This window comes from Notothenia rossii, assembly GCF_949606895.1.
Source record: "Notothenia rossii genome assembly, chromosome: 6".
NCBI classification, from domain to species: domain Eukaryota; kingdom Metazoa; phylum Chordata; class Actinopteri; order Perciformes; family Nototheniidae; genus Notothenia; species Notothenia rossii.
In genome coordinates this window covers 59997542-60022735 of record NC_136909.1, presented here as the reverse complement: position 1 = coordinate 60022735, position 25194 = coordinate 59997542, and the positions used below count along the sequence as shown (strand labels likewise).

General features: G+C 41.3%; 1 long non-coding RNA gene across 1 annotated transcript; it reads right to left on the bottom strand.

The window, feature by feature from the left end:
• Positions 1 to 1110: 1110 nt before the first annotated feature.
• LOC307042158 lies at positions 1111 to 2392 on the bottom strand. The gene is made up of 2 exons (XR_013809022.1): positions 1426 to 2392; positions 1111 to 1207 (listed from the first exon to the last, which is right to left on the bottom strand). It is a non-coding gene; the product is annotated as an uncharacterized lncRNA (long non-coding RNA).
• Positions 2393 to 25194: the final 22802 nt, after the last annotated feature.

Below are 25194 nucleotides of genomic sequence, written 5' to 3'. Positions count from 1 at the left end.
GATATTCTGTGGGGTCAGGGGGCTCGGATCCTTGTCACCTTTTTCATACCTGATGAGTTTGCATCCCTGTTAATTTGTTTGGTTATCTAGGCACAGCTGTGTGTGACTCCCTCTGGTACACTGGTATGTGTTTTCCTAATGTAGAGAGCATTGATTAATTAATAAACTACACACTGACTTTAGATCCTGACCAAATCCTTATTTTTTGATCAAATGTTTTTCAAAAAAATGTATTGTATATTATATAACAGCTGCAAATCACAGACCGGAGTCTCTGCTACTGTGGACCACGAAGGAGGGGATCATCATCCCCATCCCCAAAGACCCTGCATGGCATGGAAACCTCCTCCTCCTGGAACAATTCTACACCCAGCATATGCTCCCTGTGTTGGCCAGTAGAGAGGAGGACATTTAAATAAACATACTCTTAACACCCTCGGACTCTGCGTTGTGTTTCGTATGTGTGATGGGGTGTTATGCAGAGGGGAGGAAAACAGGACACAGCAGATTGGGATTGTGGTGGAGATGCTGAGCAGTTATTTAATTGTTGCGTGTAATTATTATTATACTGCGTGCTTCTTAGTTATTCCATCTTTTGCTGTAACATGGATCTGTATGTAACTCTATATTTACTTGTTATCTACCACACTTCCTTCTACATCATACACCATCATTATACATGATGGTGTATATAGGATATGTATTTATTTGTATACATATCTGTAAATTGTATAATTTTATTTTTCGTATTTGGGATTTCTCTTTTGTCCACTCAAATACACTTGGCCCTTTCTCTTTTCCATGTGGAAAATGGCAGCTGCATATTCTGCTTTTCTCATCTGCTCCCTGTCTGCTCATCTACGATGAGAAAATTATATAATTAATTACTTATAATCATTTAAACCTGTTATTACCAATATTTCACAAATTCTTCATGTAAACTTAAGAGCACAGCTGTATGTTGAGTATGTCAGCTTTGCTTGGTTCATCTTACTGGGGGGGGGGGGGGGGGGGGCTGCTACATGGATGTCGGTGCAGTCCACAATAATTTTGCAGCTGAAGGCAGAATGAATTTATTATTGACTCAGAATGAAGCACAACTTCATGTCATACAATACATTGACTTTATTTGTAATTGTGTAAAAAAAATATGAGCATTGATTAGCAAGCAGGACCTGGCAGGAACAGAGAATGGTGATGGATGGAGCTGGGAAGAGAGAAGAATAAAGAAAACAGATCAACTTTATTATCGGATATTAAAAATTCAATTTCAAAACAAGTTGCCGCTCCTACAGTTTTCTAGTGTGTAAAGATGATTTCACATGACCAATGCAAAATATCACTCAATACATGTGTCTCTCTGGGGGGTGCATTGTGCCTTTGATGTATATAAATAATATACCATAACCAAATACTATTACGTACAGTGGAAATCAGGTTGCCAAAGCAGGTCAGTCCAATGTGCATGTTCCTCAGGGTCTCAGCAGTTACAGGTGAGGTAAAGAAAATAAAAGAGAAAAAGGTCAGTAACAACACTTTAAAGTAACAACACTGAATAATTATCTCTTAATAATTTTCTCTCAGTAATCACTCAACTACTGTCTTTCCAACAAACAGATTGACTCACTCTCACTATCATCACAATGAAACACGTCCAGAAGAATGTCATGCAAAGCTGCCTGCCTTCCTTCCTTCGACTCTCCCTGAACTGCCTGATCTTTTAATGGTCAATGTTAACCATTTGTGCAGATAGCATTAAGTAGAAAAGATCGCTGATACTAATGTGGCGTTAGCCTACCTCCCGCCCCCTTAGCACCTGGTGGAGGGGGCGATAGGCTACTCTTCAAATGTTTCACAAAATACTTACCATCATGACTACTCTTACTGTTTAACATTTTGGTTTACTTCATGTTAAGGCTAATACAAATGACAAGGCTAAGTAATGTAATATAATGCTAACTAACATGCTCGCTACTAGCTAGGTAGCTAACTTGACTATGTTCCATGCAAAACATGTAGCCTATATTGCCTGATATGTTTGGTCCAACGACTCCTGGTCCTTTCATCAGACGGGAAGCGATAGAACGAGCAAGTGGTATGATCTCTTTTGTGATTACAACCTCGTACAAAGCACACAGGCATCTTGTAAAAGTGAATTTATTGGAGCAATCTCTTATATTTATTGGAGGGAATAAATCAGTCTTCTTCTTCCTCTTTGCTTTGCGAGTCACAACCAGTCTTGGAGCATTATCGCCTATGACATCACTTACGCGACCCAGAATGCATTTGGGATTTGTAGTCTTTCTAGTTGCGTATTATTCATAGTCTTATATTTCAGCATTTTTACGACAAACTGTGACTTTTTTTGCATGGAAATGATTGTTTAAGATTGACAAACATCATATGTGTCATTCGTGGCACAATTCAAACGGGATCAAAAGATAACTTTTCTCTCTCCATTGACTTCAATGTATAATTTTCCGCTTCCGGGGTCCCATGGAGGCTCCCGGAAGGGGAGGGACTTCGCCTCTCTATCATCACTCCTCTCTGGTCACTTTCACTTTTCCATGGTACTGTGAGAGGACATCGCTGTATTCACCTGTAAATTACATCCGCAGGGAGATTCGGTTCAGTTGGATCACATAATGTAACGCAGTAACGCATCCATTTAAATCACAGTAACTATAACGGCGTTACTGAATGGGAATAGTTAACTAGTAACCTTATTAGTTACCGCAAAAGGTAGTTGTGTGCGTTAGTTTATAACACGTTAGTCCCAACACTGGTAAACACACAACTGATCACCTGATAGCTGCCGTTTCATTCAGATTGTTTAAAAAAAAACAACGGTCTGATTTTAACAACTCAATGTGTGATTGTTATAGCAGTAATATTATACACTAATAATACAGTAAACTATTAACACTGTACATATTATTGTTTGCCCGTGGGATTGGGATTATCGGTAGTGAGAGCCGTGTTGCATTTCCTCCGGTAGGATGTGTTATAAAAACAAAGCGATTATTTTTGTTGTTGTAAACTCACGTGGATTAAACTACATATATTAGTGCATTCATTTCAATTCGCAAACATATGATACATTAAATGATCTTGAGGATGATGATTGAAAATCGTTTGTTTGAGCCGGGCTGCATTTCCTGATGAAAAAACATAGCGATGGTTTTGTACTTACACCTACGCGAATTAAACAACATTATTTTGTTAAATAAAAACATGGTGATGTTTTGTAAATGATTACATGTCTTTTATTTAGCACAGAATATGATCCTATCCGTGACATATGGATCTTAACAAATATCCGCTATATCAGACACCTGTAGATCTATCAGCTGTTTATTTCACATGAGTTCCAGTGTGGCAGCTTTTCACGGCTCCCCCTGGTGGATCCATGATCCATTGCAGCTGGTTTCATTAAAATTACATTTATTTATCAAGGGGGCGTATCAAGTCCTGCAGGGGGGTTTTCCTTTTCAGCAGGGGCCCACCCCGTGCAGATCACGGACCCGCACGGGTAAGCGTCTGAAATGAAACGCTACATCTGTATGACTCCAACTATAATGTCTACACCTGATGATCATTGATGCCTTTACATGTACTGGATGTAATTCCTAACACATAGTATTGGATAATTTAATGAGTGATGAAACTTTAATTAGTTTTCTGATTACATATTGATGAAGATATAAGAGAGGGTTTTCCAATGGTCACATTTGTGAATTTACAGTTAACTGAATAGATGTTTCCTATCCCTGTGAGCAACAGTGTGTGTGGCTGTGTGACCGTGAACATCTTCATTCTCTAGTTTCTCTCCTTTCTTCTCTTGTCATTGTAAATCCTTAACCTTCACCTGTTCTTATCATTTGGTCAAGTGGGGAAACACAAACAGTTGTAGCAATTGTAGCTGTAGCAATTTTACACCAATCAGAATGTTGGTGGTTTGATTCCAGCCCTTGTGCCAACATGTCAATGTGTCATTGGGCAAGATACTGCTTCCAAATGGTATAGCCAACAGTGTGTGAGTGTGTGTGTGTGTAAATGAATTGGTGAAAAAAAGCATTGATCTATTGAGCCAATAGGTTGGGGAGAATTCTGTGTAGGTTTGTAACTACAAGTCCATCTGAAACCCAATCATTTATTTAATGTTGTAACAAATTATATGGGTTACTATGCATTGTGATTCAATTTAATCAAACTATATTATTATTATTATTATTATTCATGTTCAACATGAATCCATCCTGCTAAGACTCCCTCGTAAATTGGCATCAGTCTAAAGTTAACCTTTGGAATATTTAAAAGTCTAACATTTGTCTAAAAAAGGACCTCCTTTAAGAAATGACTCCTAGGTCCATTATGACTTTATGAGAGAGTGTGTTGTGGTTTGGTTCACAATCTGATAACCACGAAAGGAAAAGCCAACACTCCAGGTCATTCTTTGTGGATGCTCACTAGAGTATGAAGAGTGTGAGTAGGAACCACCAAGGGGTTTGAGGGCAATCAATCACCATGTTGACAGAAGATGCCACATGCCAATTCCTTGCATAGCAATGAAATCTATAATACCGGAGGACAAGCTGCAGAGGGATCTCATTATGTTACGAACACAGCCAGATCAGGGTCAAGGGTCAAATGCTGTGGTGTTTTCTGAAATGTTGTGGTGTTTTCTGAAATGCTGTGGTGTTTTCTGAAATGCTGTGGTGTTTTCTCAAATGCTGAGGTGTTTTCTGAAATGCTGAGGTGTTTTCTGAAATGCTGAGGTGTTTTGTGAAATGCTGTGGCGTTTTCTGAAATGCTGTGGTGTTTTGTGAAATGCTGTGGTGTTTTGTGAAATGCTGTGGCGTTTTCTGAAATGCTGTGGTGTTTTCTGAAATGCTGTGGTGTTTTCTGAAATGCTGTGGTGTTTTGTGAAATGCTGTGGTGTTTTGTGAAATGCTGTGGCGTTTTGTGAAATGCTGTGGTGTTTTGTGAAATGCTGTGGTGTTTTGTGAAATGCTGTGGTGTTTTCTCAAATGCTGAGGTGTTTTCTCAAATGCTGAGGTGTTTTCTCAAATGCTGTGGAGTTTTCTCAAATGCTGAGGTGTTTTGTGAAATGCTGTGGTGTTTTCTGAAATGTTGTGGTGTTTTGTGAAATGCTGTGGTGTTTTGTGAAATGCTGTGGTGTTTTGTGAAATGCTGTGGTATTTTGTGAAATGGTGTGGTGTTTTGTGAAATGCTGTGGAGTTTTGTGAAATGTTGTGGTGTTTTGTGAAATGTTGTGGTGTTTTGTGAAATGTTGTGGTGTTTTCTGAAATGCTGTCGCGTTTTCTGAAATGCCGAGGTGTTTTCTCAAATGCTGTGGAGTTTTGTGAAATGTTGTGGTGTTTTGTGAAATGCTGTGGTGTTTTCTGAAATGTTGTGGTGTTTTGTGAAATGCTGTGGAGTTTTGTGAAATGCTGTGGTGTTTTCTGAAATGCTGTGGTGTTTTCTGAAATGCTGTGGAGTTTTGTGAAATGTTGTGGTGTTTTGTGAAATGCTGTGGTGTTTTCTGAAATGTTGTGGTGTTTTGTGAAATGCTGTGGTGTTTTCTCAAATGCTAAGGTGTTTTGTGAAATGCTGTGGTGTTTTCTCAAATGCTGTGGTGTTTTCTCAAATGCTGTGGAGTTTGCAACTACCTCCTTTATCTTTTTCTGACTAAGCTGATTGACTGTTGTTTCTACACGGACCACTATTGCGGTAAGCATGTTGTAACTTCCGGTTGTTGTTGTCATCTCCGGGTATCCCGTGTGCCTGTTCTGTTGCTGATAGCTTATTATCTTAACTTAATCGATCGTTTTAAAACTCTTGATCACGGCAACTGCCTGACGTTGTAATCACACGTTACTACAGCTTAAGCACTCACAAACTCTCCTTCTCTTAGCGACTGTAACTCCACAGTTGCCTACACTCTTTTCGGGTTTGCTAACGGTAGCTACTTTAGCTTGATAGCTAGCCATGGCTCTTTCCCCACCCTCGGGTGCTATTTCCTGCTCTAACTGTCTCATGTTTGGTTACTCCCCTAGCTCCTTTACTGGTACCGATACATGTGTTAAATGTAGTATAGTTGTTAGGTTGGAGGCGGGAATCATAGCCATAGAAGCCCGGCTCCGCATCTTAGAAAATAACTCAGCTACATTAAAGCCCATGTTAGCCGGTGCGGACCGGCAAAAGGTAGCTCCTCTTAGCCGTCCCCCGGCAACTCCCGAGCAGCAGGGAGAATGGGTGACTGTTCAGAAGGGGCATAACGCGAAACCCGCAGGTCCCCACCAACCCGTTCACGTATCTAACAGATATTCCCCACTCAGCGAGACACCCGCTGAGAAGCCAACTCTGGTTATTGGTAGCTCTATTATGAGACACGTGAATTTAGAGACCGAAGCGTCCACAGTCACATGCATTCCGGGGGCCAGAGCGGGCGACGTTGAGGCGCATCTTAGACTGCTGGCTAAAAATAAACGTAAATACAGTAGGATTGTTATTCACGTCGGTGGTAATGATGTTCGTTTACGCCAATCAGAATGCACCAAACTTAATGTGGCGTCGGTGTGTAGTTATGCTAAAACAATGTCGGACACCGTAATCTTCTCTGGTCCCCTCCCCAATCTGATCAATGATGACATGTATAGCCGCATGTCATCATTTCAGCGCTGGTTGTCTTGGTGGTGCCCAGCAAACAATGTGGGCTTCGTGAATAATTGGACAGCCTTCTGGGGAAAACCTGGTCTGATTAAGAGAGACGGCATTCATCCTACTTTGGAAGGTGCAAATCTCATTTCGGCAAACATTTCAGGGCTCTGTGGACTTAATCCATGACAAACTGGAGTTGAGACCAGGAGGCAGAGTCGCAGTCTTACACGCTTCTCTGCGCTCTCTCCTAGGCAGTCATCCATAGGAATCCCGAACCCAATAAAATACCCAATATTAACGGTGTGTGTGTCTGCCCAAGGACAATTTAAGGTAAAACCTAATAGAGGTGTCATACATAATAACCTAATAAAAGTAAATGTAACAACTACTACAGTGCAACAAAACAGGAAGATTAAATGTGGTCTCTTAAACATAAGATCTCTAGCATCTAAAGCAATACTGGTAAATGATTTAATATCAGATTATAATATTGATATATGTTGTCTCACTGAAACTTGGTTGAGACATGAAGAATATGTCAGCATAAATGAGGCCACTCCACCCAGCCATATCAATACTCATATTGCCCGAGGCACGGGCCGAGGAGGTGGAGTTGCAGCAATCTTTGACTCAAGTTTACTTATCAATACTAAACAAAAATTAAATTATACCTCCTTTGAAAGCCTCATTTTCAGTCTTACGCTTCCGACCTGGAAAACTTTGCAGCCAATCTTATTTGTTACAGTGTACCGTGCACCAGGTCCTTATTCAGAATTCTTATCAGAATTCTCTGAGTTTTTATCAGCTTTGGTTCTTAAAACAGATAAAGTAATTATCGTAGGTGACTTTAATATTCATGATGACGATGATAAAAATAGCCTTACTGTTGCATTTAACTCTATATTAGATTCTGTTGGTTTCTGTCAGAGTGTAAATAAACCAACCCACTGCTATAATCACACTCTTGACCTTGTTCTGATTTATGGTATTGAAATTGAGCAACTATTAGTCGAACCGCATAATCCTGCTTTATCCGACCATTTCTTAGTAACTTTTGAAGTACTGTTACTAGACTACAAAGCATTAGCCAAAAGCTCCTGCAGCAGAAACCTATCTGTTAGTGCTATAGCCAAATTTAAGGAAGAGATTCCACCAATACTTAACTCGATAGCATGTCTGCATGTAGGGGAGGAAACTTATACAAAATGTACACCACCCCAAATTGATCATGTTGTTGATAGTGCTACAGATGCGCTGCGAATAAAATTAGACTCTGTTGCTCCTTTGAAAAAGAAGAAAATAAAACAACATAGATTAGCTCCATGGCATAATGCCGAAACCCGCAAAATAAAGCAAAAGTCGAGACAACTTGAAAGGATATGGCGTTCCACTAAACTTGAAGAATCTCGTTTAATTTGGCAAATTACACTCAATGAATATAAGAAAGCACTGCGTAAAGCCAGAGCAGCATACTACTCTTCATTAATAGATGAGAATAAGAATAATGCAAGATTTCTTTTCAGCACTGTAGCCAGGCTGACAGAGAGCCACAGCTCGACTGAGCCTTCTATTCCCATAGCACTCAGTAGTAATGATTTTATGTGCTTTTTTAACGATAAAATTGTTACTCTTAGAAACAAAATCAATGACCTCTTGCCTTTAACCAGTATAGTGTTATCAACAGCTCCCGGAAACGTAAGTTCTAATATTACACTAGATAGTAAACTAGAATGCTTTTCAGCCATAAACCTTGAACAATTAAATTCAATGATTCTCTCTTCTAAACCATCAACGTGTATCTTAGACCCGATTCCAACTAAGCTGTTAAAAGAAGTTTTTCCATTAATTAGCACTTCTTTATTAAATATTATGAATATGTCTTTATTATCAGGCTATGTTCCACAATCATTCAAAGTAGCAGTGATAAAACCGCTTCTTAAAAAGCACAACCTCGATCCAGAGGTTTTAGCCAACTATAGACCTATTTCTAATCTTCCGTTCCTCTCAAAGATTCTTGAGAAAGCAGTCGCAAAACAGCTGTGTGATTACTTAAAAAACTATGATTTATTTGAAGATTTTCAGTCTGGCTTTAGAACACAACATAGCACAGAGACAGCTCTGGTTAAAGTCACAAATGACATTCTAATAGCCTCTGACAAGGGACTTGTCTCTATTCTTGTCTTGCTCGATCTTAGTGCTGCATTTGATACTATCAACCATGATATCCTATTGCAAAGACTAGAGCACTTAGTTGGCATACAGGGAACTGCTTTAGGCTGGTTTAGGTCCTATCTATCTGAACGCTCTCAGTTTGTACGTGTCAACGATGAATCTTCCATGCAAACCAAAGTTAGCCATGGAGTGCCACAGGGCTCAGTGCTTGGACCTATTTTGTTCACCCTATATATGCTTCCGTTAGGCAATATTATAAGGAATCATTCTGTAAACTTTCATTGTTATGCGGATGATACTCAACTATATTTATCAATCAAGCCTGATGAAATTAATCATCTAAATAAAATTCAAGACTGCCTCAAGGACTTAAAAACGTGGATGACCTTAAATTTTTTGATGTTAAACACGACCAAAACTGAAGTTATTGTACTTGGCCCGAAGAATCTACGAAACAAATTATCTAAAGATATATTAACTATGGATGGCATTAATTTGGCCTCCAGTGAGACTGTAAGGAATCTTGGTGTTATATTTGATCAGGATTTATCCTTTAACGCCCACATAAAATCAATTTCAAGGACCGCCTACTTCCATCTACGTAACATTGCAAAAATCAGGCATATCTTGCCTCAAAACGATGCAGAGAAACTAGTCCATGCATTTGTTACTTCAAGGCTGGATTATTGTAACTCCTTATTATCAGGGTGTACCAAGAAGTCAGTCAAATCGCTTCAGCTGATTCAAAATGCTGCAGCTCGTGTACTAACCAGAGTTAGGAAAAGGGACCACATTACTCCTGTTCTGGCTGCCTTACACTGGCTCCCTATAGAACACAGGATAGAATTTAAAATTCTTCTTCTCGCCTACAAAGCCCTTAATGGGCAGGCGCCATCTTACCTTAAAGAACTCATTATACCCTATTGTCCTACTAGGGCATTGCGTTCCAAGAATGCAGGGTTGTTGGTTGTTCCTAGAGTCTCTAAAAGTACAATGGGAGCCAGAGCCTTTTCTTATCAAGCTCCACTTTTGTGGAATCAGCTTCCAGTTTGTGTTCGGACGGCAGACACCCTATCCGTTTTTAAGAGTGCGCTTAAGACCTTCCTTTTTGATAAAGCTTATAGTTAGGACTGATTAGATTCAGCCCCTAGTTTTGCTGATATAGGCTTAGTTTGTCGGGGGACATCTTACTTCTTCCTTCTCTCTGTCTATACCTGTGTACTCTCATGTTCCGATTAACCCAGCTTCCCCAAATGTCTTTCTTTTTGGTGTCTATATACGCCGGGATCCGGAGTCATGGATGATCCTGCGGTCCTGTGTCATGGATTGCGAGTCCTGGATCTTGAGTCGTGGCTGTGGTCCTGGATCATAAGTCCTGGATGGATATACTCATGGATTCATCTTCCTATTATACACACATGCATTTCCAAACATTTGGACTACCTATGTTGCAAATGTATTATCTTTTCAATTTACACACGGCATCTATTGCACGTCTGTCCGTCCTGGGAGAGGGATCCCTCCTCTGTTGCTCTCCCTGAGGTTTCTCCCATTTTTCCCTTTAAACTGGGTTTTCTCTGGAAGTTTTTCCTTGTACGATGTGAGGGTCTAAGGACAGAGGGTGTCGTATTGTCATACTGATATTCTGTACAAACTGTGAAGTCCACTGAGACAAATGTAACATTTGTGATATTGGGCTATATAAATAAACATTGATTGATTGATTGATTGATTGTGGTGTTTTGTGAAATGTTGTGGTGTTTTCTGAAATGTTGTGGTGTTTTGTGAAATGTTGTGGTGTTTTGTGAAATGGTGTGGTGTTTTGTGAAATGCTGTGGTGTTTTGTGAAATGCTGTGGTGTTTTCTGAAATGTTATGGTGTTTTCTCAAATGCTGTGGTGTTTTCTCAAATGCTGTGGTGTTTTGTGAAATAGTGTAGTGTTTTGTGAAATGCTGTGGTGTTTTGTGAAATGGTGTGGTGTTTTGTGAAATGCTGTGGTGTTTTGTGAAATGTTATGGTGTTTTCTCAAATGCTGTGGTGTTTTCTCAAATGCTGTAGTGTTTTGTGAAATGTTGTGGTGTTTTGTGAAATGGTGTGGTGTTTTGTGAAATGGTGTGGTGTTTTGTGAAATAGTGTAGTGTTTTGTGAAATGTTGTGGTGTTTTGTGAAATGTTGTGGTGTTTTGTGAAATAGTGTAGTGTTTTGTGAAATGCTGTGGTGTTTTGTGAAATGTTGTGGTGTTTTGTGAAATAGTGTAGTGTTTTGTGAAATGCTGTGGTGTTTTGTGAAATGGTGTGGTGTTTTGTGAAATGCTGTGGTGTTTTGTGAAATGCTGTGGTGTTTTGTGAAATGGTGTGGTGTTTTGTGAAATGCTGTGGTGTTTTGTGAAATGCTGTGGTGTTTTCTCAAATGCTGTGGTGTTTTGTGAAATGCTGTGGTGTTTTGTGAAATGCTGTGGTGTTTTCTCAAATGCTGTGGTGTTTTGTGAAATGCTGTGGTGTTTTCTGAAATGCTGTCGTGTTTTCTGAAATGCTGTGGTGTTTTGTGAAATGCTGTGGTGTTTTCTCAAATGCTGTGGTGTTTTCTCAAATGCTGTGGTGTTTTCTGAAATGCTGAGGTGTTTTCTGAAATGCTGAGGTGTTTTCTGAAATGCTGTGGTGTTTTGTGAAATGTTGTGGTTTTTTGTGAAATGCTGAGGTGTTTTCTCAAATGCTGTGGTGTTTTGTGAAATGTTGTGGTTTTTTGTGAAATGTTGTGGTGTTTTGTGAAATGGTGTGGTGTTTTGTGAAATGCTGTGGAGTTTTGTGAAATGCTGTGGTGTTTTGTGAAATGGTGTGGTTTTTTGTGAAATGCTGTGGAGTTTTGTGAAATGCTGAGGTGTTTTGTGAAATGCTCTGGTGTTTTGTGAAATGCTCTGGTGTTTTGAGAAATGTTCTGGTGTTTTGTGAAATGCTGTGGTGTTTTGTGAAATGTTGTGTTGTTTTGTGAAATGTTGTGGTGTTTTGTGAAATGGTGTGGTGTTTTGTGAAATGCTGTGGTTTTTTGTGAAATGGTGTGGAGTTTTGTGAAATGCTGTGGTGTTTTGTGAAATGTTGTGGTTTTTTGAGAAATGTTCTGGTGTTTTGTGAAATGCTGAGGTGTTTTGTGAAATGCTGTGGTGTTTTGTGAAATGCTGTGGTGTTTTGTGAAATGCTGTGGTGTTTTGTAAAATGATGTGGTGTTTTGTGAAATGCTGTGGAGTTTTGTGAAATGCTGTGGTGTTTTGTAAAATAATGTACTGTTTTGTGAAATGCTGTGGTGTTTTGTGAAATGCTGTGGTGTTTTGTAAAATGATGTGGTGTTTTGTGAAATGCTGTGGTGTTTTGTGAAATGTTGTGGTGTTTTGTGAAATGTTGTGGTGTTTTGTGAAATGCTGTGGAGTTTTGTGAAATGTTGTGGTGTTTTGTGAAATGCTGTGGAGTTTTGTGAAATGTTGTGGTGTTTTGTGAAATGCTGTGGAGTTTTGTGAAATGCTGTGGTGTTTTGTGAAATGTTGTGGTGTTTTGTGAAATGCTGTGGTGTTTTGTGAAATGCTGTGGTGTTTTGTGAAATGATGTGGTGTTTTGTGAAATGATGTGGTGTTTTGTGAAATGCTGTGGTGTTTTGTGAAATGATGTGGTGTTTTGTGAAATGATGTGGTGTTTTGTGAAATGATGTGGTGTTTTGTGAAATGCTGTGGTGTTTTCTCAAATGCTGGGGTGTTTTCTCAAATGTTGTGGTGTTTTGTGAAATGTTGTGGTGTTTTGAGAAATGTTGTGGTGTTTTGTGAAATGGTGTGGTGTTTTGTGAAATGCTGTGGAGTTTTGTGAAATGCTTTGGAGTTTTGTGAAATGCTTTGGAGTTTTGTGAAATGCTGTGGTGTTTTGTGAAATGCTGTGGTGTTTTGTGAAATGCTGTGGTGTTTTGTGAAATGCTGTGGAGTTTTGTGAAATGCCGTGGTGTTTTGTGAAATGCTGTGGTGTTTTGTGAAATGCCGTGGTGTTTTGTGAAATGCTGTGGTGTTTTGTGAAATGCTTTGGAGTTTTGTGAAATGCTGCGGAGTTTTGTGAAATGCTTTGGAGTTTTGTGAAATGCTGAGGTGTTTTGTGAAATGGTGTGGTGTTTTGTGAAATGCTTTGGAGTTTTGTGAAATGCTTTGGAGTTTTGTGAAATGCTGTGGAGTTTTGTGAAATGCTGTGGAGTTTTGTGAAATGCTGTGGAGTTTTGTGAAATGCTTTGGAGTTTTGTGAAATGCTGTGGAGTTTTGTGAAATGCTGAGGTGTTTTGAGAAATGTTGTGGTGTTTTGTGAAATGGTGTGGTGTTTTGTGAAATGCTGTGGTGTTTTGTGAAATGTTGTGGTGTTTTCTCAAATGTTGTGTTGTTTTGTGAAATGCTTTGGAGTTTTGTGAAATGGTGTGGTGTTTTGAGAAATGTTGTGGTGTTTTGTGAAATGCTTTGGAGTTTTGTGAAATGGTGTGGTGTTTTGAGAAATGTTGTGGTGTTTTGTGAAATGCTGAGGTGTTTTCTCAAATGTTGTGGTGTTTTGTGAAATGCTGTGGTGTTTTGTGAAATGCTGAGGTGTTTTTTGAGATGCTGTGGTGTTTTGTGAAATGCTGTGATGTTTTGTGAAATAATGAGGTGTTTTGTGAAATGCTGAGGTGTTTTCTCAAATGTTGTGGTGTTTTGTGAAATGCTGTGGTGTTTTGTGAAATGCTGAGGTGTTTTTTGAAATGCTGTGGTGTTTTGTGAAATGCTGTGATGTTTTGTGAAATGCTGTGGTGTTTTCTGAAATGCTGTGGTGTTTTGTGAAATGCTGTGGTGTTTTCTGAAATGCTGTGGTGTTTTCTGAAATGCTGTGGTGTTTTCTGAAATGCTGTGGTGTTTTGTGAAATGCTGTGGTGTTTTCTGAAATGCTGTGGTGTTTTCTGAAATGCTGTGGTGTTTTCTGAAATGCTGAGGTGTTTTCTCAAATGCTGTGGTGTTTTGTGAAATGCTGAGGTGTTTTGTGAAATGCTGAGGTGTTTTGTGAAATGTTGTGGTGTTTTGTGAAATGCTGAGGTGTTTTCTGAAATGCTGTGGTGTTTTGTGAAATGCTGTGGTGTTTTGTGAAATGCTGTGGTGTTTTGTGAAATGTTGTGGTGTTTTGTGAAATGTTGTGGTGTTTTGTGAAATGCTGAGGTGTTTTCTGAAATGCTGTGGTGTTTTCTCAAATGCTGTGGTGTTTTGTGAAATGCTGAGGTGTTTTGTGAAATGCTGAGGTGTTTTCTGAAATGCTGTGGTGTTTTGTGAAATGGTGTGGTGTTTTCTGAAATGCTGTGGTGTTTTCTGAAATGCTGTGGTGTTTTCTGAAATGCTCTGGTGTTTTGTGAAATGCTCTGGTGTTTTGAGAAATGTTGTGGTGTTTTGTGAAATGCTGTGGAGTTTTGTGAAATGCTGTGGTGTTTTGTGAAATGTTCTGGTGTTTTGTGAAATGTTGTGGTGTTTTGTGAAATGCTGTGGAGTTTTGTGAAATGCTGTGGTGTTTTGTGAAATGCTGTGGAGTTTTGTGAAATGTTGTGGTTTTTTGTGAAATGCTGTGGTGTTTTGTGAAATGTTGTGGTGTTTTGTGAAATGCTGTGGTGTTTTGTGAAATGTTCTGGTGTTTTGTGAAATGGTGTGGTGTTTTGTGAAATGCTGTGGTGTTTTGTGAAATGCTGTGGTGTTTTCTCAAATGCTGTGGTGTTTTCTCAAAGTGCCACCGTACCCAGCACACCTTGGGAAGGATAATCCACATGCAGAACAGTTTCCCTCTGCTCACTGGCGGCACATATCAGACCCGGGCCGGGGGACGGGGCCATATGACCGGGCCCTTTAAACCCAATAAAGCTTGACAAAAATATCGGGAGTCCGGGGTGGTAATCTGACGCTCGTGCGTAAAAAGTCGCTCAGTCAGTAAGATTACAATTTAAAACAATGTTTGAAAGAAAAGTAACTAAAGAAAAGGTGTAATATTTAAGATTTCGTTTCTGCAAAGGGTATAGAAACGAAATATATATCAGAGATAATAATGATATAACATGACATAAAGTCCAACAAACCACAAGGAAAAAACGAAAACATAGCCTAATAAAATGACTACATTTCTGACACACCATTCACCATGGACAGCCAGCCGCCACCATGAGAGCACAGCAGTGTAAAATTGGCACGGCGGCCCATACATTCACGTACAAGTAGGCTACTGTACAAATTAAATTTGAAGTGTACTCACCACTACTTGAAGGGCACTCGGCGAGCCTTGCGCTCCGCGAACTCGTCCACAATCCGCTGTATGTCCAATTTCTTGGCTCGGTCACTTTCGATGGAAAGCAAGGCCAGTCCACTCAGTCTCTCCTGTCCCATCGTGCTCCTCAAATAGTTTTTGATGAGTTTTAATTTGGAGAAAGAGCGCTCGGCGGTTGCCACAGTGACAGGAAGAGTCAGAAATAAGATGAAGGCTGTGCAAACCTCACTGAATGTAGATGTTACTGCTGGGTTGTAAACAATGAGCATTTTTACCAGATCCGCGACAGATTTTAGTTTTTGTATTTGGTCCCTGAAACAGGTTTTGAACGAAAGCAGCTGGCCAGGGAAGCTGGCGGCGATGTCCCGACCGTAGTGCTCTCTAACCCGCTGGGCAGCTTGGTGTAAATCCTCATCCTTTGCTTGTAGTAGTGTGTTGGGGTGAATTGCCTCAAACATGTTCACAGTTGCATTTAAGATGGTGAATCTTTGGGACAATTGCTGGATGATTATATCGAGACATGCATTGAAAACGGTCACCCGAAAGTTGCTCTCTGCGTCAGTGAGGCGGCTGTCTTCAGAAAGTTCATCAAAGTGTCTCTTAACTTTCCTGGCCCTGGTTGTTTCAAACTGTGTTTGACTTCCCCATTTAGTAGCCAGGGCAAGAGTGGCGGACTTCGCCTCATCAAATTGTCCCCTATACTCCACCAAAACACTGATGGCATTTTGCAGTAGAGTAGATGCTTTGAGAATATCCGCGTCTTCTGCTTGCAGTAAATGTGAAGCACAATTTATGCTTTCCAAAATCTTGGTCTGCATGTTGACCAAAAATAGAAAGCTACATTTGCTTATGGCATTCTTGAGTGCACTTGCTTCATTGCGCTCATCCTTTTTGTCACTGGTAAGGGATATTTTGACGAGGGCTTTTATAATGTCTCCATATCTGTGCCTTAACGCAACAAGTGCATCATGGCGAGATGACCAGCGAGTGGGACATAAGCGTTTTAATGTGATAGTTCTGCTCTCTGGCGTCATTAACTCACTGAGCAATGCCCATCGTTTGATACTGTGACCAACAAAGTTGTAGAGCGTCTCTACAGTGTCATAGAACTGCTTCACTCCAGGGACATTTTTAACAGAGTCGTTGAGTGCTAGGTTGAGATTATGAGCAGCGCAATGAACATAGTGGGCAAGGGGCTCATTCTCGGCTATTCTTGCTTGCACGCCACTCATATTAGCCGCCCCATCATAGCCCTGTCCGCGACATTTAGACATATCTAATCCGTTTTTCTCTATAGAACCAAGGATTTTGTTTTCAAGCTCTGAAACTGATGAACCTTCAGTCACTTCAAAACCCAAAAAGACTTCATTGATCTGTATATCTGTTGCAATATCCATGTCGTTCTTAACAACAGTTATGTAGCGGTAAACCTGACTCAACTGGTCTATCTTTGACACATCTTGCGTTGTGTCCATGATGACGGAATAAAATGGGGCTTCGTTTATTTCATCAATGATGTCAGCTTTCACACGTTGAGATAATATGTAAATAATCTCATCTTGAATCTGGTGACTGAGGTATTTCACTGACCCTTCTGGTCGGTTGATTAGCTCTTTCAAAACAGGGTCGTAGCGAGCCAATAATTCTATTATTGACAAAAAGTTGCCAGCTTTTCCCTGACCTAGAACCTCTCGATGGCCCCTGAATGCCAAGTTGCTTGAAGCTAGAGTGAGAGTTACATTAACAATGCGCTCCACGACCTGTCTCCAAAATTAGGCGGCATTACGCACATTCCTCTCCATGTCAGCGTCTATTGTGCCGTTGGTTTTCCACTGCTCATATACTACGCATGCACCAAGGTGTATTTGAGTGGATTCATGCCTCTCAATTTTAGTAGAAAGATGTTTCCAGTCTTTTATTCCGTTTACCCATGCATTGTTGTAGAACGGTGCCTTTCGGTTGGCAAAAAGCCAGCAAGGCTCACAGTAGCAGCAGTCCAATTTTGGGGAATAGCACATCCAGCTACGTGGAAATTTCATCCCAACTTTAGGGGTGGAGGTGTAATAGCTTTCTGAAAAGCAACGGTTATCCTTGTCTTTGGGAAATGGACCTTTGGGTTTGCATGGGCCCATTTTAAGGATATATCTTTTGATATTGGCGTCCTCAATGTTTTCAAAATAGTTTGCCCGATCAGTCGGAAAACGCTCCAGAGGATAATTGCAGGACACATCATGATCCGTGGTCTGAGTTTCACCCGTAGGAGTAGCGTGAGGAGGAGACCTGTTGCTGCTTTCATTCCCAGTGTCCGGTACTTCTTCACCTTGCGGCGCAGCAGGTAAGGAGCCGGAGGGGGAGGGGTGCGGCTGGTCAAGCGTCAGGCCTGGCTCTCCTCTAGACGAGCAGCTAGCAGCTGCTGAGTCGTCCCTATTATTATTATTATTATTATTATTATTATTATTATTATTATCATCATCACTACAGCCGAGAGACAGAAAAGGAAATAAGATAGGCGGCCGAGCTACACGAAGTAACAACAACCATGATATCAACATTTACCACAAACTCACATTTTCTTGCTGATAGACGTGTGTGTCCGTGATTGTAGCCTACCTGTAAATCTGGCTAACCCTCACTAACGTTGTTGGCGGGCTGGGGCTCGGGTATGAAACACGGCTGGCAGTGGCAACAACTTCAGGTTCATCTCCCGCAGGAGGAGGAGTAGGGCGAAAAAAATATCCATATAGCTTGGACAATTCGGCTTTTCCTTGGTCCTTTTTATCTTTTTCTTTGCGTTTTGTAGCTCCACTTTTGTGTTTATAACTGCTCATGCTTAGGCAGTGCTCTGTTGAATGACAAGTGATTGATGATGACGTTGACGTTCATTTACGTATGATGTTGATGGACGGCTGTTGATGACGATTTTACCCAAAATACATTTGGAGACAATAGAAGGGATTCACTCGCAATTTTTCATGTTTTAATGTTAAATGTGAGTGTGAAAATAGCAGCACAAGTTCAACTCATATTATAGGCTACAATGCTTTATACCTGATATGACCACGAACGTCAGTGCACTCAGTGGCGCGAGGCAGCAGGGCCCGCCGGCGAATATCTCGGGGGCGGAGCCTGCTGCCTCGGCGACGGGCCCCCATTGGGTCCCGACCGTTCCGGGCCCGGGGAGCCCTGCCCCTACAGCCCCCCCTGAAGCTCCGCCCCTGCCTCTGCTATCAAGACATCAAATCTGCTCTTAGTGGGCCTTGATAGAACGATATCCGTACAAGCTGATGCAACTCACCGGAGAGTTATGAAACTCCACGCTGCTTCATCTGCTTAAGGAAAATGTCATCAGCTTTAGTTTTTTTTTCCAGGCTGGGATGGGATGCATCTGCAACCAGATATCTACACCGGTGTGTGTAGATATCTGGTTGCACATTGTGTCGTGGAAGCAGATTACACAACATTCAGCAGTAACAACCACATGACATTCACATTACATGAAAGGACAGTTGTATTAGGGCTACTGGAAAGCTTTTAAATGCATGTAAAGGCCGCTACACACCAACTTGAGAACAAAGAACGCGTACCGAAGGCGTCCCAACTTTTACGTCGCCTGCGTCGGCTACCCCGCCCGCCTACGCCGCCCGCCTACGCCGCTCGCCTACGAAACACACCGCAAAGACTTCAGTTTACGAGTGGCAATAACTGTCCTTACCAGCAGGCAGCGGTAGTGTGTATTTGTCATTCAAAAGAGGCAACAACCGGAAGACAGACTATACAAAGAGAAGAAGAACAGGCTGCATGATATAAACAAACAACAAATAGCGTCTAGGTTCCATTTTCACTCTCTCTCGTCGATCGAAAACATGTAAACATAAAAAAGAAACTCTTGCGGCCAGGTGAGATGAAAATGAAAAAGATGAACCGTCTGTGTGTGCCTTCTTAATAGTTTGTTTTGGTCCCTCACTTCCGCTTCTCTTCTCATGCACTTACTCGCTAAACTGAACTAGGGATGCCAGCGATTATTCGATTTTTCGAATATTCGTTACAGTCTCCATAATCGAAAATTATTTTTTTTGATTCGAATTTATTTATATATATTTTTTGATTATTATTTATGTTTTTCTTTTTTTTCCTGGCTTAGTTTAAACCAAAATATAGATTAATGCTAATAATAGTAATTGTATTAATAATTGTAAATGGCAATTGGTCACACCACCAGTTTGTTTTACTGTAAACTTGGAGGAAGCCAGCAGCTCAGGCTGCGCAGAGTGCAGCGAATAATCGATTAATATTCGCCAGGGCTATCCGATTTTCGAATTTGATCATGGTCAGTTTCTGGCATCCCTAAGCTGAACAGCCAATCAGAGTGATTTCTTTGTCCCGACTTTCTTTGGCCTGAGGCCGGGGGAGGTGTGAAAATGTGCCGTAAAGAGACGACGCTGCGGGACACACCAACCTGAGTAGGGCGCCGCGAATGCCTGACTAGTTGTGACGGCCTCTTACTCCCAAAATCGGGTTGGTGTGTAACGGCCTTTAGGGTCACACAAATTATAATGGAAAAAAGCAGAGTAAAATACCAACGAAATGTATAGCTTGTACTGCCGATTTAGAGTAAACGATATTTGAAATATTGCTTTTATCTATCAACATTATCATTGAGTCAGCATGAAAAGTTCCTTTTGAGCTTGAGACCTCTTGACGCTAGGCATGGGCGCGGGAAGGGGGGTGCTGAGGGCGCTGCAGCACCCCCTAGCGGCAGGCAGGGGGTGCGGAGCTCCCCTGTCTGAATTATTATTTGACGGTTTTTGCTGCTCCCGCTGTGCATAATCTGTGTAATATGTAGCCAATAAATTCCACATTGTTTGTAAAATAATATTTTGGCCTGCCCCGAATGTTTTTTCTGTAGCCCCGGACAATTCTACCTCAATAATATAATACATTAACCGTGCTTTACGTGAACCTCATCAAGACACTAGAAAGGACGGCAGGACTGTAATTTCCCGTGTTCAGTGAATGCAACAGAGGCAAGACACCAGACCAATCAGAGAGTTGCATGGAAATAAAAGTGTGCTTGTGTCATTCAAGCTCGCTCGTGTGTGCGGAAATAGCGCATTTAGTGTGTGTGAGAGAAGGGGAGAGAGAGAGGTGCCAGCAGCAGGGACCGTGATGTTAGCATCTGGTTAGCTAGCTGCACTAACGGACATACGGAGCTGTTTGTTCCACAACAAGCTGGAGGAGAGCTCTCCTCTCAGACTGAGGGGCTCAGGTGAGCTAAAGGACTCTCTGAGTGTTTAGATCAGTGGTCACCAACCTTTTTAAGCCCAAGATCACCGACCTCTGCCTAGGTGAAAGGCGAGATCTACCTATTGCAAAATTGAGTGGAAAAGACGGCCCAGACAATGCTTCCAATTTGAGGCCTTTTATATTGGCTAATTGCATCTGAATTACTGTTACAATGAAGGCTCCATAATCAGCTCACGGCATATAGGCAGGGGTAAAGTGCTATTGGGGGGCGGACCTCACCTCCTCAAGGGGGGTCCGGGGGGATGCTCCCCCGGGAAGATTTTTTTTTAAATATTGAAGTTCAAAGCATCAATCTGGTGCACTTTGAGAGCAACATGAAGAAATCTATGGATACCTCTCTCAGCACCCAGATGAAACAGAACTGTAAACAGATTTACTTTATCTTTATGGATATTTTACAAATCACATTAAACTGTATTCTTGTTTTACTGCCATATAGTAGGCTATGTCATACCTGTTTTTCATTTATTCTCTTATTGTTTGTATAACTATAATGATCATATGAAGGTGTGCCGCGGAAATAATCTTTTGAATAATTTGTGACAAAACTGTTCTAAACACTCAAGAGTCCTTTAGCTCACCTGAGCCCCTCAGTCTGACAGGAGAGGACTCTCTTCCAGCTTGTTGTGGAAACAGCTCCTTATGTCCGTTAGTGCAGCTAGCTAACCAGATTCTAACATCACGGTCCCCGCTAGCACCGGTCCCTCTCTCTCCCTCACTCCCTCTCTATCACACTAAATGCGCTATCGCCACAAACACACAGAGCCGAGTTTGAATGACACAAGCACACGTGTATTTCCATGCAACTCTCTGATTGGTCTGGTGTGTTGCCTCTGTTGCGTTCACTGAACACGGGAAATTACAGTCCTGCCGTCGTCTCTTGTGTCATGATGAGGTTCACGTAAAGCACGGTTAATGTGTTATATTATTGAGGTGTCTCAAATATACGTCAATCAAGTGGCACCTGCTAACGGGGTGGTGGATGATAGGTTTACACATCTAAAAACGTATTTTTCGAACATTATTATTTTAATTTTATTTTTCTTTCTTTTGTTACTTTTTTTTACGGTCAACGATCTACCCGCAGCACACTCGCGATCGACCGGTCGATCGCGATCGACTGGTTGGCGACCACTGGTTTAGATAGTTAACTTTAGTCTAAGTTATCTCAGTGGCTCTCAAACGGTTTGGTCAAAAATTATTCAAAAGATTATTTCCGCGGCACACCTTCATATGATCATTATAGTTATAAAAAAAATAAGAGAATAAAGGAAAAACAGTTATGAAATACTATATGGCAGTAAAACAAGAATACAGTTTGAAAGGGGAATGATTTGTAAAATATCCATAAAGAAAAAGAACATCTGCTTACAGTTGTGTTTCATCTGGGTGTTGAGAGATGTATCCATAGATCTCTTAATGTTGCTCTCAAAGTGCACCAGATTGATGCTTTTAACTTCAATATTTAAAAAAAATCTTCCCGGGGGAGCATCCCCCCGGACCCCCCTAGAGGAGGTGAGGTCCACTCCCCACTCGTAAAAATAGCACTTTACCCCTGCCTATATGCTGTGAGCTGATTGTCGAGCCTTCATTGTAACAGTCGCGGGTTTACTGTGTGTTTGCGTGTGGGGAGTTTTTTTGTGCGTGCTCTATAGTGCCCGTAATAGTGTTCACTGGAGTCCAGCACCTCAGCACCCCCACTCAAAATACCTTCCCGCGCCTCTGACGCTAGGTGTTTTGCCGGGTGCTGGCTGTAGGTTATCACTGCTGCTCCGTGTCTGATGAATTATCAAATACATCTGCAAAGTACAGCCTGCAACTATTATATCTCCTACACCCCAGTAGTCCTCAAAGTATACTGAGAACCCCCTAAGGGTCCTCAATCTCCTATTTCCTGAAGAAAAAAAAACGTTATCTAGCTGAGCAATATATTTTATTAAGAAGGGCAAGATCCATCCCCCAAACTCTTATCCAATCATCTGAAAGGGCTCTTTTGGGCCCAATTAAAGATACAACTGCCTTTTTTCCAGGAGTTTGATTCCCATGTCAGCTTCAATACTGCTGTCCATGCTGTAACTTCATCAATGTCCCCGTTTCTGAACATTAAGATCTACATACAGCCGGCATCCTTTGTCGTACAAACACCATACATTTTTTAGCATTCCAATATCATCTCTGTCTTCCTCCTGCTGTTGAAATATAAATGTGCCCTTCGTTTGCCCTATCTTATTCTCTCATTTTAGCCATCTAGCTTCAACAACTGGGATGCTGAGAAAGTCTCTTGTAGGAAGCAGTATGGGGTTGTTAGACACCAAAGTCCCATTACGATGGATTCACATGTGGCTTCCAGGCATATCTGACCTCTTTCTTTGTGAAAGAGTGTGTTCCTTTTCAGACTAGATTATGTCCCACCTGTGAGGTGATGGGTCTGGTTTTAGACTTACAGACTTCAGCAGATGTTAACAGAATCACTAAAGTTTGGTTATATGGTTACGTTATTGAGTAGAGGTTACATTTACGGATTAGACTGTTTTAAATCACAGTCAAAATTCCTTGTGTAATTTCTGAGATGAGCATAATGTTTAGACATCTGTAACGTGCAAAGGATACAACCTGAAAACTGCGTTAAAATGCACTGTTCCACACACTTATGTAACATCCATCCAGCACACCCTTTCCTATGCAAATTCTGAACAAAAAGTACAGGCTGGTGACACAGTAAAAGAACATTTGAATAAACAAATGGAGGAATAAAGTGAAATGAATACAGATTCTGCGGGTGTGGGGGATCTGCCTGGCACTTCCCTGAAGGGTCACTGCAAATAAATAAATAATAATATTTATTATTTACAATTGTAACAGGAATGTGTAAATAATGGAGTGAAGAGTTCAAACCTTGCCCGTTTTAGCCCTTTTATACATGCTCTGCTACCCTAACACTATCTATACATTTCCCAGAGGAGATGGATGTGAGAATTGAACGGCAATCTCCAGTGCTAAAATAATGCCAGAGCAAAAATCAGCAGATCCTCAAATGGCTACTTGAGGCTAGTTCCAATAGCGAGTTAATCCCTATAGAGCCCCATGTTGAAAAACCAGAGTTACCGAAATAACCATTTTACCACTCTGGTATGGTACCAGTGGTACCAACATTGGATTTAATCTATCATTTTCCAACAATGACAACTGTACGGAGGATCATTTCTCACAGCTCAACCGCGTTGATGCCGTTTTGTTTGACTGGAGTGAACCAGACTTGGGGAGTAACAGATTACGTAATCAGGATACAAAGAAATTGTAACTGCATTCCTTTACAGGTACATAAAAGAAACATTCAGATTACTGTTACATTTAAATGAAGGAATACTTTTAGGATAATAATGTTACCAAAAATCGAAATAAATGAACCAAAGAAAGTGAAAACCATAAAGCAGATTCAGGCAGTAGGCATATACAGTAGAAACAGTGATGTAAAGTAACTAAGTACATTTACTCAAGTACTGTACTTAAGTACAATTTTGAGATACTTGTACTTTACTTGAGTATTTCTATTTTATGCTACTTTGTACCACTACAGCTCAGAGGTAAATGGTGTACTTTTACTCCGCTACATTTATTTAAGATCTTTAATTACTTTCATGGGCGTCGCAGCCATTATATGAGGTTGGGACAAGTCCCCCCCCACCTTTTAAAATTATTAGTTTAGACCCCCCCACTTTTACTATGCGGAAAATCTGTGAATCGGTCTATCCACTCGCCACTCTCTGTAGATAGCTGTGTCAGTGCTTCATTATCAAATCCATTCCACTTGCTTATTGTTAGAATGCCCAAATCAATTAAATTCCGTACCATGTTTTCACTGCTACTTTGTACCAAGGCAGATTCTCAGAGCCGTTCACATGCTGCGTTTTTTATGTAGCTGTTTCTTTAGTTGTAAAATCATTTCCACGCTGCGAGGCTCCGGTGCTAACCCCTCGATTCCACCGGGTCCGTCTGCGTCGCGTCACGGCAGCGCGGAGTCACCCAAGGAGTGCCCGAGTCGAGTCCGAGTCATCATTACCTGTGTTCGAGTCCGAGTCGAGTCAGAGTCCGAGTCATGATTACCTATGTTCGAGTCCGAGTCACAAGTCTTCATGCATTAATCTTCGTGGATATGTGTTGAAATGTAGCTGCTCCTCTACATTGCTTTTATCCTGTCATGTTATACGAGCGTTTCCCCACTGGTGGGGGCGCAGAGATGTGATAGGTGGGTCGCGAATGGACGCGATGAACGGGAGTTCAGTTTTTTTTTTTTTTTTGGACCTCAGGCCGGAATCGAACCTGGGTCCTCACGGGCGTTAGTGGACTGTTACAGCCGGAGACTCGCAACGGCGGTTGACTTTCACAGCGCCGGAGCCTCGCAACGGCGGGTGTTTGCGGCGGCGGGTGCGGTACCGGCGCAGCGGCGCTGTGAAAGTCCACGGCCCACCTATGTCAGAACCAGCGGCCCACCGAAGGCAGCGCCCCCCCGGGAAAAGTCCCGAATCTCCCGATGGCCAATCCGAGCCTGCTCACACCCCCACTTTACAAATAGGCCTATGTTTATTATAATTTTTTAACGCAAGCCGTCATCATCGCCACACAGCCTCTTTGAGCGAGCGAGACAGAGAGAGAGAGAGCTAGAGTGAGCACACATTTATCTATTTAATATAGCCTATAGGTGTACAAAATAAAGTAAGAAATCATTCCAATGTGTGCTATAGGACATTAAAAAAAAAAAAAAAGTTTAAAAGGG